The following is a 14,774-nucleotide window of genomic DNA, read 5'->3' as shown; positions in this document are numbered from 1 at the left end:
GAAAGTATGTGCATTTCTGCATGTATGTAAAATTATAGCTGCTTGTGTGTCATTAATATTATTACTTCATTGAAATTCCCCTTTAAGGTTCTTGGCTCTTGAATTAGGTTTTTCCCATGTGAAATCTGCTGCTGTCACTGTCTGTGCCAAAAGCTGCTGACGTAACAGAATTAATCATCATAATCAGAGTAAAGAATTACTCATTTTCTCATTGAAATGTCCTTGCACTGATCCTCACAAGACCAATCCTCCAGAGCTAACGCGTGTTGCTGCGATACTGTCGTAAGAGAAGGCCACAGCACTGCCTGCAGCAGATGCTCAGGATACCTGCTGTAACCTAGCAAGGTTACCGCTCCGTGGGCAGAAGCATTTATTTGCTTGTTCTTTGTACTGCTTTTCATACCACTGGAAATGCCTGTGCTGTGAACCCAGCTGGAAATAGGGCCCAGGATTTCAGCCTGCAGTGGCCGGCCTTCGAGGGGTCGCAACAAGCAAGTTTAAGCTGCTTTAAAGTAATCAGGTGGATTCAAGCTGGAATAGACAACCGTGACCGCATTTTCTACTAATGGATTTGGTCAGTTTGTGACAGGACAGGCAGGATACGATGCTATGGGTTGTACTTTCTCAGCCTTCTCTGCTTATTTAGTGAAGTTGAAAACGTGGTTTGTCGGGCACAGGTCCTCAGAGCTTGCTTTCATAGCAAGTGCATTGTTTTGGTTGTCTTAAGGTAAATTGCAGGAACAGGATGAAACAGAATGAGCACGTTGCCTAGCTTTATTAAAACAGAGGTCTGGGCCAGACTTCCAGTCTTGGCTCCACTTTATTGCTGTAAGTCTACTTTGAGGTGGCCTGGATAACCATCTCTGCACCTAAAACGTAAATTAGTGCTGCCTTTACTTAGTCTTCTGAATTCAGCACCTGATACACCTGTTGCTAAATCTGAAGGTGAAGATGCTGTGGTACTAATGAGGTACATTTCACAGCCCACAGGATCTCAAGCTAGTTCAGACCCTGCCACAGTCCACCAAGAACTTGCAGGTGACAGCTGAGCTGCTTCTGTCAGGGAGACGACTCTAAAGTCACCTGAGGCCAGGGCTTAGTGCCTGGGCACACAAAACCGCCATGCTTAACTCCGTGTTTCTAAGACTGCAGTACTGCAGTGTGCTTCCTGCTGGGGCAAGAGTCAGATAAATAAAACCCTGAGATTGTACAGGACATTGTCTTTTCCTTTGAACGTCTGATTAAAGGAAATTCTGAGCTCAGAGAGGATAGTTTTAACATGTAATCAGGAATACTTGAGTGTGATATACAGTACCCCAGAAAACAAAGACCTTAATAGAGTCTTACACTTAGTTCTTTTCCACCTCCGTGATAAGCATTTGAACAAAGCTTAAATCGGGTTTGAATCAATATCACAGCGATATTTATTGTGCCTGTAGATGCTGGAGAAAAAAAAAAAAAAAAAAGAGCTCTGGCCACCTCTGTAAACTCTTTTCTGGCATTAGTGTTACAGTGACAGCACCAGCTCAGTATAAATTCTTTGGGTGCTTATGTGGATGTAATGCATTTTCATTTATACTCTGGTGGTTTAGCACCTGTGACTGGGAGTCTTTTGGTCAATCCTGTTGCAGGGTTGCTGGCTTTGTTTCCAGAAAATTGATGTGAAGGTCACTGTAACATACGGAACATTTTCAGTTGCCAGTTGATCAAGTAGTAGCGTGCATCACAGAAAACAAGCTTCAGAAATGCTTTAGAGTTCTGTTTGTTCAGGCAGAAAACATACTAGTGTCTTACAAGACATTACATGCATCTATCCAGGTCCTGAGCTTATTTCCAAAGGAACCAATGGCAAAGCTTCCATTTGTCCGAGTGGGAGCAATTTCATAGTCTTTAGTATCTGCATTTCATCTTAAATGTCAAGAGATGTTAGGGAAAAAAAAGCATAAGGATAAGCTGAAGTGAAGAAGATGGAGCAAAGCTTAACATGAGGTTAATGTGCTACCATTAGCATAAAAATATTTGTTCTAAACTTCAACAATTCTACTGGAAAGTGCTTTCCAGACTGAAAGAGGAAGCTGTTTAAAGCGGGAAGAGGTAAGATTCTACAAAGCACATTTAACAAGTAGTACAAATTTAATTAGTCGTCTCCTGAAAGTCTGCACGTAGTCCATAAGTATTTGCTAAAAGCTCAAGGCAATTCGGACACAGACAAATTTTACCATCCCTACTTTGTAGGAACATAAATAGAAACCCCAGTAATTGACAAAATTACAGCCCGAGCCATCCATTGGCAACACCCTCTACAGCTTGGACTCTCCATCTCCTACCCGTGAAACTCCAGTGTAAACATACTTTATAACTAATGACACTTATTTAATAAGACTATGTGTACTGTAATTAGCTACCACACATCTAAAATTTGAAGCAGGGCCTAGTTTTTAGTTTCCATAGCCAGGATAGAAAAAACCCCAAACCAACAGCAAGAGAATGCACAGATATGAGGATCATTCCATGAAAAAGCCACTGGTTTCCCTTTGCTAAACAAACAATAGGTTCACAAGCCCAGCCTTTGTTTCCTGCAGCTATTTACTTGATTAGATACTTGATTAGATTGATTAGATGCAGTATGGGGGGAAGGGGGAAATTGCATTTCAGTCTCTCACCAAATTAAGCCACTACTAACAAGCACACAGTCGTGCTGCTAGTTTACAACCATCCTGTTTTTAAGCACTGCACAATGTTTTTTGAAAAGAAACAACTGCAGAGCACGAGAAAGCTTTTTGTAACTATTTTCTACAATTTCCTAATGCTAAAGTATACTAAAATGCTTGCTGCATTTTTTTTTACCTCACTTCTGAAGCCAGTGATTCCCCCCCAGTGTTCCCCAAACTTAACTGTAATTGGAAATTGACTTTTGTTTCCTTCTGAAATGAAAAGTGCCGAGTGCCTACAGGGCCTGAGTAATACTGGATTTCATCATGTTACCTGACAACTGTTGTAGATTTTCACATTACAGAACCAGTAAGTATGTTTGGGGTTTGTTTTTTTTTTTTTAGAGAGTTAGAATGCCAGACCCACGATTTCTTTAGCAGGCAGCACGAATATTTCACTGCTGTAGATGCCCATTGCTCTTCCTGCCGTTTTATTTTTGGCATAGGGAAAGAGGTTGATTCTTTCGACAGTGAATCACTGCTAGTCAGGCACATAAACCCTTGGGCTGCCTCCAGTCTGATTTAGATTCAGCACCTTATTGTGATGGAAGAGACAAGGATGAGCCCCTTTGAGATTTCCCACCAGAAGGAGAGATACACAAGGACCTCACCCTTGGTGTCAGCATCAATTCAAAGTGCTGTGCTCTCCTGCCGGTTCAAGGTGGGAACAACTGAAACGTGACCTTTTACTAGATTACTTTGGAAGCCTGCAGAAACCCAAATGCTGCAGCCTCTATGTCTCTTTAAACGCACACAGGCTGGAAAAACAACAACTACAAAGCTAAATCACACGAAGAAGGTATTTTCACTCTGCTTCTTCCTCGGGGATAACAGAATGCATCCACGAGCTTATACAGAAGTCATTATTACTGGTTTTCTCCTTATTAAAAAAAATAAATCTATTGAGCACGGATTTAAGCAAGAAAAAGAAACAGCAGCAGAAAGATAAAGAAAGATGTTACCCTATCAACAGCTGAACAACAAAGCCATACTGAGGGCTTTGGAAGAGGCAGATGCAGAGACAATACCGTACGCTCACAAGTGGCTTTTCCTGCACCCTCCTCTTAAGTCTGGAGGTTCAGGCCAAGACAGCATCATGCAGAGCTTAACCTGGGATTTTTTTGTTTGCCAAAGCGTTAACAGTTCCAAGGGAGCACTGTACAATTTCTAACTAGGTGCTCAGTGCACACAACCACTTTGCCCAGATTTGGAACATTAAGGAGAATTTAGACATTAGATGAAAAATCGTATTCCTTGCATATTCTCCTGACTTTCTTGATGCTACGTGCATTTCAAAGATCCCACCAGGACATTTACATGATAATACTGCACAAGCACACCTCTCTGGTCTACCATCAGAAATCATTTCTAAGCAGAGAGTGCCAACATAAAACATGCCAGGTGCTGTCTAGGTTCACCACACCTTCAGAAAAACACTAGTCATCTTTTGTCCAACACTTCACAAAGCCATCGGCAAATAAACAGTTTAAGAAGCCTTTCCAGCAAGCAACATTTCTGACCTTGGTTTAAGTCAGTAAGTTTTGTTCAACTGAGGATGGACCTGCACCCAACATACTGCTAGTACTGGAGTACAGACGGACACCCGCCGTTCCCCAGGTCCTATCAGGGCTGCTGCACCACAGGATGCTCAAACCCTGCCCTGAGTTCAGCTACAGTATGCAAGAACGTAAACACAGTACCTTGCCATGGTCTTGTGCAGGAAAGCACCAAAGCTCTCTCACAAGGGAAATCACTCACCACCTTTGTCGCTCCTCTCTGGGTCTGTGAGCCATCTCTTTGCTACCAGCCACGTCCAACCATCACACTTTCCTTGCAGAGAAAGCTAAAGCTATCACTCGCCCACAGGCAAAATGGCTCCAAACCAGCACGGCAGCTAATGCCCTCACTGCCTGCTCCCCTCTTTATAACCTTCCTCCCCACCTGCACCCCTTCATCAGGGCCCAGTTATCCCCTCCTTGATGAGACAGGTGTGGGTGGTTTCTCTGCAGCTGGCCTTCAGCAACAGCAAGCCCGAGAGTTACCACAGCCTTTACCTGTTGCTGTCAGATGAGTTGCCATGGCCCCTCTGCACATTTGCAGATACTGCGTGATGAAGTACTGACTCCTGCTGCACCTTCAAAAGATAAAATGTTGCAGCATAAAGTATAAATAACATTTATCCTATTTAAAATGTGACAGATCTCCTGTGGTCTGCTATTTTATTATATCTAAAATGAATTTGCAGATGATGATATATATTTTCTACTGACCCTGGATGTTTCATCATTAAAATACTAGTACTCTTGTTACAATGCCTTCATAATATATTAATGGGACTATCTCAGCTTCTAGAAAACTAAAATATAACCTCATGGTCTTTTATATGCTGTAATTTGTCTCTGGGTATTAAAAAAATATTATAGCTGTATCAGATTATTAACAGCAAAAATGAGCCACAGCCCCTACAGTGCCATTTAAATATGTCTGAAAGTCTTTGTCCTCTCGGAGGTGTTTGGTTCTCAGATAATCAGCTTGCTTCCAGCTTCACAGAGAGAGTTCAGAGGTCTTCCCACATGCTCCATTGCTGGTCCCGTAAGCTGCAGCCCAGCGAGAGAGTGTGCCCTGGGGTGACAGAGGTTGCTAGAGCTGGCAGAGAAGTAGTGTTCAGCCCAAGCAGTGACCTGCAGGACATGGTATTTTGTTTCCAACTAAGCTAGGTCCTTTGGTGAAATGTCCTAAGGTGAGAACAAAAGCCAAACGATGTGTCATGGTCTTTACTGGACTACGTCTGGTGTCTGCATTTGGCTCTAATATATGGAATGTAGTCAAACCAAGTTACTAATAAACCTGAGGGATGGTTTTCCTGTACCTGCCTATTCCAGCCCTTCAGCTCCCTGCGTGCCACAGGGCGCTCTGTGTGCCGTGGTCCTTTGCTCATCTCAGTCTCTGCACTCTTCACTCCCGCCGAAGGCCCCGCTGCTGCCCACTCACCCTTAGGTTCAGTTGAACTGCAGGAGCTGGTGTCTAGCACCCCATGGCACTGCTAGGATGGGCTGGGTGCCAATGAAACACTGCCTGTGGACTGGGCGAACGTGGTCTTTGGACAACCTCCTCCCTTGTCTGAGCCTGCAGGACCTTGGGGTGGGGGGGTTGCCTGCTCACTCCCAGCTGGGCTCAAATACCCCTTGCTAAACCACAGCAGATGATAAGTGTTCCTTCTGGCACTATTACTGATCATTCAGTATGTGAGATCAAACATTTGAAGCCTTGTACTTGCTTTTGCAATACGGTGAGTGATGGAGAGCACCAGTACAACTCACTTCTATTTACCCAGAGCTGGCAGCCGGGAACAACAGAAGGCAGTTGTTGTCTCTGGAATCTTCAGCCTAGCACCAGTCACTGGTTTCGAGAGCGCTGTTTCTGCCTAAAGAATGGAGCCTAGTCAAGGACCAAGGCAAAGAGCACAAGCTCCAGCTGCTTGCAGAGCCCACACTCCCTGGAGCGATGCCTCTGCACAGAGCCTTGCAAACCAAAGCTAACAGCGCACAACGTTTCTCCCTGAAGTTGAACAAAAAGACCAGCAAAAAACCTGTTTGGGTGCTTTGGTTTTCCACTAATGACAGGGCTTTCCACTTTCTGAGACTCACAATTAATGAATATATGTAAATGTAGACTTAGTAGCTGTGGTTTAAAAACCTCTCACTTCGGACTCAGGTGAGATTGCCTGTGTGTTTAGTGTAGGCAAAATGCAAGTGATAATTTCCTGTAATTTAAATTGAGGGAGTTGTGCAATTGATCCTGGGAAAGTTAGAAATGCGCTAAGATAACAAGTATCCACTTCCAATTGTCACTACATGAACAACGAAATACCTTACATTACTTCTAAGGGCACAGTCTGAAAACAGTTTTTCCAAACTCAGCTTTCATATATCGTGAGACCACTACCGCCATCTTAACTGGAAATTTATGGCACCCTGGATGAATTTTATGCTGCTACAGCCACACTCTGCAGGGAGAAGGAAACTGATATGATGCCTGACTGAAGGAATACCTTTTGGAGATGTGGAAGATTAAGTAGAGATGCCAGGAGAAGGAATTCCCAGGTCTATTGTATACTGCAATATATTTTGAGGTATTGGAATTGCATGCCATCCTTAGTCAGTTCAGATTAATCCTGAGATCCGGCTGCACCAGAAATCCGTGGTCTTCATCCTTATTTCTGCCACAGAAAAAGAAAGCTCTAATTTCACTCTTGCATTCTGCTAGCCACCATGAAATGTTTCATCATGGCTGAAATGGTGAAAGCTGTTTCTTCATCTGTGCCTGTAAGCCCTGAAAACACTAGCTTTTGATAGAAATAAACCCAAGTTGTTTAACGTTTTGAAGATCCAGCAGGTTCGTAGAACTTTCTGCTTTTACTAATGCCACTACGCCAGACATTAGGATTCCAGGTTTATCCCGTTGCTCCCTTATCAGTAGAAGAGTAGCTTCTAACCAGATGGTCTTAAATTTGTGTTCCTAAATATTATGGAACGTGCACTAATCAGGAAAAGAGATCCTCCTGTCACTTGTCTGATTTACATGCAAAACAGTTACTTGATACATAAACTATATCACTGGCCAGTTGAAATTGCTAACCTAGTATTAATCTAGTTTCAGGTGCATCCAGGTGATTACACAATAGCACAGGTACTAAGCTACCTTTGTGATTTCAATTACCTGCTTTTTATATGCCTGGAAACTTCACTGTAAAGTCACCAGCACAAAACTAATAAAGCAGAGAGTTCTACAAAAGTGGCAAGTGAGTTACTGCACTTGCTCCAGGCAACGTAACCTACTTCTGCATAGTCACATATGGGAAAGGTTTACTCACTGTCTAAATTTTATGTGCACGGAAAGAAAAGCAAAACACAAAACCCAATCCTGCTTCCTCTCTAAACTCAGTTTTTCCTTCTCCTCAGCCCCCAGCAGCCAAAAAATCAAATCAGTTTCTTTTAAAGGTAAGGAGTCTTGATGGGACTATACAGTAAGGTGAAGGAGGTTATTAACTAAAATTATATTGCAGCTTAGGGGAGAAGAGTAACAGTCTAAAGAGGTGGTGAATTTCAGAAAACCAAAGTGTAACCGTTTAAAGTTGTATTTTTATATTTGATTGATCAGGCAAATGTGTTACTTTAGAGATAAGGCAAAAGTTATCATACTGAGGTGGTTTCCAGCCACACTATCATCTGGTTAAAAAGATGCAGCAACCAAGGGCTTTGCTTGTTTATTAGAAGCATCTGTTTTATTTCCAGAAAAATAATTTAAAAATCATTGCTTCAAAAACCGTGTGACAGAACTGGAAAGACAGAGTTACTTTAAGTCTGTGAAATGACAGGGGTCCTGCCTCTACCCCTTGCTAAATGGGATTGTCGGTCACGCCAGTGGCCCTGCTGACTTCAGCAGAAGTCCTTTGGTGCCCGAGCAGTACTAACTGGAGCACGTCAGCTGTGCCGCTCACGTGTGGGTTTAGCTTGTGCAGATGAACACGATCTAGCTGTGAAGCAGTAAAAACCAGTCCAAAGCCAGCGGGTGAGCTGCCGTTTGCTGAGCCCAGGGTGCCTCAGCAGCACTCAGCGCCTGAGCTGGGTGGGTTGACCCTCCCTTGGGTATGTCTGTATGAGGTGGCCGTCCTGGGTCATGGGCCCGGGATGCCCTGAAGCACTGTTGTGTGCAGTAGGGCTCACGGCGTCTCAACATCTGGCCTGACATTGCAAGGCTTCCCGACCTGCTCACAGCAGGGGCTGAAGCCTCCCCTAAAAACGTCCAAGCAAGGCCTGCCCCATGCTACTTGGTCCTGAGGGAGAGGGGAGCAAGCTCACTGTGCCCTGGGAACGCGGGTCTCTGCACAGGACCCGCAGGTTTGCGCTCCAGGAGTGCCTTGCACATGCCAGCTGTTTGGAAGCATCAGACTTGCTGCACCTCTAGCACAGGGGTCACTCAGGAAATCCCAGGTCGAGGCATGCCAACCTTCGCAAACTTCTTGCTGTGCTTGGGTAAGGCTCCTCACTAGGGCAGTACTCCTGCTGGGCTCTTGCCTCTTCTGGAACGGGCAATGGGGAGAGAGCCCTTCCTCTGGGCAATTGTGGCCTCGTAATTCTGCTGCTTTTCAGATCCCAGTATGCCAAATGCAGAGGGAAGGATGGGAAGGGACCTAAGGCCTTCAGATGTCTTTGCTCTCCCCTGCCGTTTCATGAAACCTGAAGACAGAGTACTATGAAAAGGTTATTTGAGGGTTGAGTTGCCTTTCTTTTCAACAGCGCTCTGCCTGCTTTTAATGTTTACTAAGCTTTTGGCTGTAAAAAGTGTACACGGCTGAGAGGGTTCTGTTGGTCTGTAGTCGCTGCCACAGAGGAATTCCTCCAGGATCCTTTGCCTTCCCTCCTGAGCTCCTCCGAGACCTCTGTGGCTGTCCCTGGCAGCAGACCGAGGGGAAACAGCTTCAGCTAAAGCTCCCCTTGTGGCAACAAAACACCATTGATCAGCCATGTTCTTTCAGTGTCAACAGCTTTTTGAAGCTGGCATTTTTTTAATGCCTGGTTTCTCTTTTTATTCAGGTTTCAGATATGCAATGTAAAGAGAAGCCCCAGAGAGTTAGTTTTCTTTATTTCATCCTGTGCATTTGAAAAGAAAACCTGCTGCAGCTGAGCACCCTTGAAAACCTCAGTTCAGATCCATCTCAGGCCAAGCCTGGGAGGTCCTTCTCCTGTCCTTCAGATCTGTAGGCAAAGCAGAAGAAAATATGCTGGAACACCAACTGAATAGCTAATTGCCTGGCACAGCAAGCAGGAACTGCTGAGCGATGCAACTACAGTGTCAAGGCAGTCACTAGTTGTAAGAAAAAGGCAGCAGCACATCAGGACACAACCAAGTGAAAACTAGTAATCCATCGGTTCTGCTGGGAGAGAGTGAAATGCCACCCTTCGGTGCTAGAGCTGTGGGCAAAGCACCAATGACAAATTTTATAAAAGCTGTTTGCGGAATAATACTGCAACCTCTTTTCTCCACTGAACAGATGTCTTATTTTCTTAAAAAGGTAAGCAACTCCACGCAGTCAGAATAAAACAAAAGCCACTCGGAAAACTACAGTAAAGCTTAGCGCTGAACAAGGTATCCCGCACTTGCGAGCGGGCAGGAGGAGTCCGTGATGCCCTACATTGCTCCTGGATCAACACATCTGGCTGCGGCTCTGTGCACACAGGCCAGAAAGCCGCTACCGCCCGGTTCAGAGCCATGGGCACACCGGCCCCGAGACATCCAAACTGGGGCCCTGGGATTCAGCTGCACCAGTGGGATTCAGGGCAGTTCCTTTAACTAAACTGGAGCTATTAAGGATTTATACCTGCGTGCTCACCGACAGGGCTTGGCCTGTTGTGGTGAGAGATCATAGTCATGCGTTCATCCCCATGGGATATTGACTTTAACAAAAATACTCTATGCTTCATTTCTCAGCATTGCAAAACAACTTAATGGATCACGTACTTTGCGGAGCATTTCCATTAATTTCCAGCTTACATTCTCTCTCTATGACATCACCAAAATGTCAGTGGCTTTAGCCTTTTCAATACCATTTCCTCCAAGAGCATGCAAGGAAAAAAGAAGGCAAAAAATAAGCTTTTATTTAGATAAAGCCATTCACGTATTACCTTTGAGTATGGAGGAAGAGTTATACAAAGGCCCTTCCACTTACCTTTCCTCTGAGCAGGCTAAACCCCCCACTTACTCCTTGATGATTGGCAATTGTTTGTTTAGCGTGACCCTGATTCTCATCTTGCTTACACATTTATCAGGCATGACGGTTTGCTATAGCTGACGTCAGTGGAATTTTATCAGCATAAAGGCAGACAAAAATGTAAGTACAACTGACAGAAGAAACAGCTTCTGAAAGCAAAAATATGCATTTGCTGTTGCTAAAATGAGAGAAATGAAACTTATACTTGTCTATTTGCAGCCATATTCCTTTGAAGCATTACAAAACTCTGTGAAAATCTAGATGTTAGAGACTGTCTAATCACTTAGAGTTAATGTGCATAAACATCTATAAAATGATTGTTTGCATTTTTCCTGCACAGCCTTTTTACTATATTACTGTATAAATCAGACCTATTTTATTCTCACCTGCTAAGCCTTGTACTCTTTTTAAAGCATCTCAGTGAACAAATACATATTTCCAGATCCTTACAGCCTTAAAAAAGCAAATTTACTTGTATTTTCACAGAAATGCCTTCAGGAAATTTTTCTACAAAGCCTATTGTTCAAAATAGGACTGGGGGATTTAATGGCTCAGGATATGATTTCCAGCCTGTGAGGCGTATGACAAATCCCAGTGTAAAAGGTCAAGTCATAGAAGAATAGAGTCTCTTAACAGGAGAGCTCGAAGCTCACCAGCTCTGCACTGTTATGGTGGCAGCTGTGCTAATGACCGACACAGTTCTCTGAAGATCATCTTTTCTCTCTTGCCCCTGCTGGTACCCAAAAGCACATGGCCATCGTTGCATGGATGAGACAGTCACAAGTCATACCCATGCAGAAACCAGGAGAAAAATCACCCTGATCATTTGAAGTGTATGGATACAACGAGGCTTGAAAGCTGGGCTGAGCAGAGGGCTAAGGCATGCTCCACTGGCAGCAAATGACTGTGTTTCTCAGAACGGGTGATCCCGCAAAATGTGGACTGGAAAGTGTCGTCTCCCTCATGCCAAATGCAAGTAAAGGCTGGTTTACGGGGAGCAGGACAAACCAGAGTGGTATATGGGAGACGCTGCCTCAGTATTAAGCTCTGAATTTAGCAGTCTCCCACGGAGAAAAATCACTGGCAGGTTAGGGAGAAGTTGCATGGCAGGGCAGAGATGTCTGCTTACAAACCTTTTTCTTCTAATTGATTGGAGTTCTGTTAGATAGCAAAGCCCTGACCGTGCCGGATGTCATGCACCCAGAGAGCTGCTTTGCAGGCACACCGTGTCCTTTGTCTGCAGCAATGCCTTTGACTGCCGTCTGCACACGGGACTGGTGCTGGATGGGCAGGTAGCAAAGAGGTACCACCCCTCTCTGCGTAAAACAGACAGTCTGACAGTTTTTACTTGCTGCACTTACACCAGTCATGGCTTTCTCAGTTGGCCCATGCATATTTGTATTTTATTAGTCACCCAGCAGCCCTGCAGATGGAAGTTCTGCCCTCAGAGACCACAAATGTTACGAACATGGGCGGTGCTGGGGAGGAGGGAGGACACAGTGTCCAAAAGTGATTAGCTCTGCTTCCAAAAGGGGAATTCAGTGAGAAAATGCATTACGGCCCGTGCTCCTTGCCAACGACACAGAGGCTCTGGCTGTAATGTAGATGTCTGTCTAAAGGGCACTGGGTTAAGACCAACAAAATGCAACTCACACAGGCCGCTGAACAGCTTTCGATTACCACTGGCCTGAGTTGCGTCTGTATTTTACTAACACCGTGTACAGAGTGAGCAGAATTCCACATGGAGTGCAAAGTACCTTTTTTCTTGTTTTGTTCATAATGGCAAATGCTTAAATTGTACTTGTAGCTGTTTTATGACTCGACATCGACCTTAAACTCTGGGCATTTGCTACAGTAGAACATTGCAATTTCTAAGGAGTAGAAAGATCATACAGAACTGGCCCATGATCCCTACGATGCAAATAAAAATAGTACTGTGAGTGTTCAAATAAGTATTTCTTTCCGGTTTATCTTTGCATTTTTATTGCTTCTCCAGGTCACTTGAAATGGAATTGTCCTTCACAGGTCAAGCTACGGTTGCTTTGCAGAGAGCAAAAAGACAGTGCTTTAAGATCATTAGAGCCCTGAAGGTGTTAGAACAGTCCAGATAATTTGCATTTCTGAGGGAAAGGCTTTTATTTCTGAACTGTTCACCTATTATTGATCTGAAAAAGTACCTTTTTTCTCATGAAAATGCCTTTCCTCAGAATTAAAAAGAAAAAGACATACTCCTAGCCTTGATGCACCAACTCTCCTGCCAGCTCCCTGATGAGGTGCCCACTGCACTTTGGGTGGAAGTGATGGCGATGGCAGAAATGAGCACTTTGGGCTGCAGAGCTGCCCTGGGTCTCAGTCGATAATGCGGAGGGAAAGAGGTCAGATGTTCAGCCCCAGCTCAGGGAAGTGATGTGCCATCTGCTCTGCACCACACTTCCCTCGCGGGAAGGCAGCCACTTCCTCTCCGGCAGCTCTGGAGCCCAGGGGTTGGTTTTTTTTGGTTTTTTTTTGGTTGTGTTTTTTTTTTTTTTTTTTTTTTTAACTTGCTGCTCACTGCTGGCAGGCAAAACTGTGCAGCCTTGTAAAACTTTGAATCTGAAGTGGATGTTTTAACAAGGCTCCCTCACATCCCCACCAGACAGGGAAATGCAGTGGCTCTACACCTGCGTTCCCTTCGCCACCGCCCCAGGGACCCCAGGGGGCACGAAGCACACTTGGACCGCAAACGCTTCAAGAATTGCAGAGAGCAGATTTGTGGGGGCCCGTAGGATCTTCACCACCACTGCCCTTCCTTACCTCCAGCTGATCCATGCACCGAAGTTTGCTTTTCTGTTTCCTTTTGCCAGCGAGGGACCCTCGCCTCTGGATCACCCACTGGTGGCTGAGGCTCCTTCCCTTCCTGGGGCCAGGGAGCAGCTGCTGGTGAAGTCTGAGTCCAGCCCAGGAGATGAACGAGGATGTGTGAAAATAGTATATGGCAATAGTTAAGGGAAAAGAGTGCCTCGCTGCTCACAGAGACGTTATCACATTTTTAAGGCCTTCATGAGCAAATAAAACGCATCTACAGCTGGGAAAAGAGTAAACCCCTGCCTGCCACGTTCCCCTCCCCACCTAAGAGGAGTCCTCTTATTAGAATTTCAACACTTCTTTTCTTTGAAGTACAACTGGTATTTTAGTTATATTCTTTCCATTCATGCTGTGGAAATAAAACTTATGGCAGCGTTGATTTCTCAGATCTGCTCAGAGTCTTTGAAATTTGCGTTAGATTATTCTAATCACTTAGCCTCGTTGTATATATTTACACAAGCACTTTTGATGTTTGAAGAGACCAGGCTGTAATGAGATATGCAGGGGGAAATATATACCCCAAAGAAAAGGAATGTTCTTTTTTCTCAGACCACATCTTAAAGCAAGAATTTTCAGATGAAACAGTGGGTCAATGCCTTCGGGACTTGAGGGGGATGACTGTAAGGCTGGGAAGATGGAGGGATTGGCTCTGCCTTCAGCTGCAGCAGGCAGAGATGGAGCGGGGCTGGGTCCCTGCGAGCACAAGGAAGGCAGCGAGAACTTGTCTTCTCACACCCTTCATTGCTGTCGTAACCTGTGCTCCTGGCCATCCTGATGGAAGAAATCGTCCAGTCCGAACCCATCATGTCTATACTGACAGACACAAGTTTCCAGGGACTAAGCAGAAGTAACAGTTGCCAGATCGCAACTCTACCGAATTCAGTGGGAATAGTAAAATGTCCTTTTATGGGGACAGCAAAAAGCCTGGGACTGTGGCAGAGCTGTGCCAGCTCTGACCATGACCCGCAGGCAAGTCCTACAGGACCTGTGCTCCTGCAGGCAGGAGATCTGGGAAGCATTGCAGTCATATGCTCAAGTTAGTTACTTTGGTCTCAGGGCTGGCTCTGTTAGATCCAGAACGAGAGGTGACAATGGAGACAGAAGTAACCCTTACGGAGCAAACGTGACCAGGAAATGGTGGCGGGGCAGGCCAGATGAAGGGGAAACAGATCTCTTGAGGACTGAAGAAGATAAGGAATCCTTCCAGAAAATGCAGGAAATTGCCAGTTATCTCACATGAAGTTTAGCTTTGCAAAGGCTAGGGACTGGACTCTATTTGCACATTAGTATAGAAAGAATATTTGAAATTCTTAGAGTAGTGTGAAGGAGAAATATTTTGGATGACCCTATTGTTAACTTGATCTTACAATAAAATCTGGAGCAAATAATTCATTATCCAACATACCAGCCTAAGGGCTGTAAAACCCATGTTAAACTGTGTCATCACA

At 44.7% G+C, this 14,774-nt stretch overlaps 1 long non-coding RNA gene across 3 annotated transcripts; it reads right to left on the bottom strand.

Moving 5' to 3' along the window:
- Window positions 1-1,484: 1,484 nt before the first annotated feature.
- LOC130160518 (uncharacterized) lies at window positions 1,485-13,435 on the bottom strand. 3 transcript variants are annotated; one of them, XR_008826014.1, is made up of 4 exons: window positions 13,276-13,435; window positions 6,763-8,950; window positions 6,032-6,135; window positions 1,485-4,845 (listed from the first exon to the last, which is right to left on the bottom strand). It is a non-coding gene; the product is annotated as an uncharacterized LOC130160518 (long non-coding RNA). The 3 variants fall into 3 exon arrangements; XR_008826016.1 differs by lacking the exon at window positions 6,032-6,135 and having other exon boundaries at window positions 1,485-5,446; XR_008826013.1 differs by lacking the exon at window positions 6,032-6,135.
- Window positions 13,436-14,774: the final 1,339 nt, after the last annotated feature.

Source organism: Falco biarmicus, chromosome 1, assembly GCF_023638135.1.
Source record: "Falco biarmicus isolate bFalBia1 chromosome 1, bFalBia1.pri, whole genome shotgun sequence".
Classification (NCBI taxonomy): domain Eukaryota; kingdom Metazoa; phylum Chordata; class Aves; order Falconiformes; family Falconidae; genus Falco; species Falco biarmicus.
The sequence above is the reverse complement of the archived record's forward strand: the minus strand, read 5'-3'. Positions and strand labels throughout refer to the sequence as shown.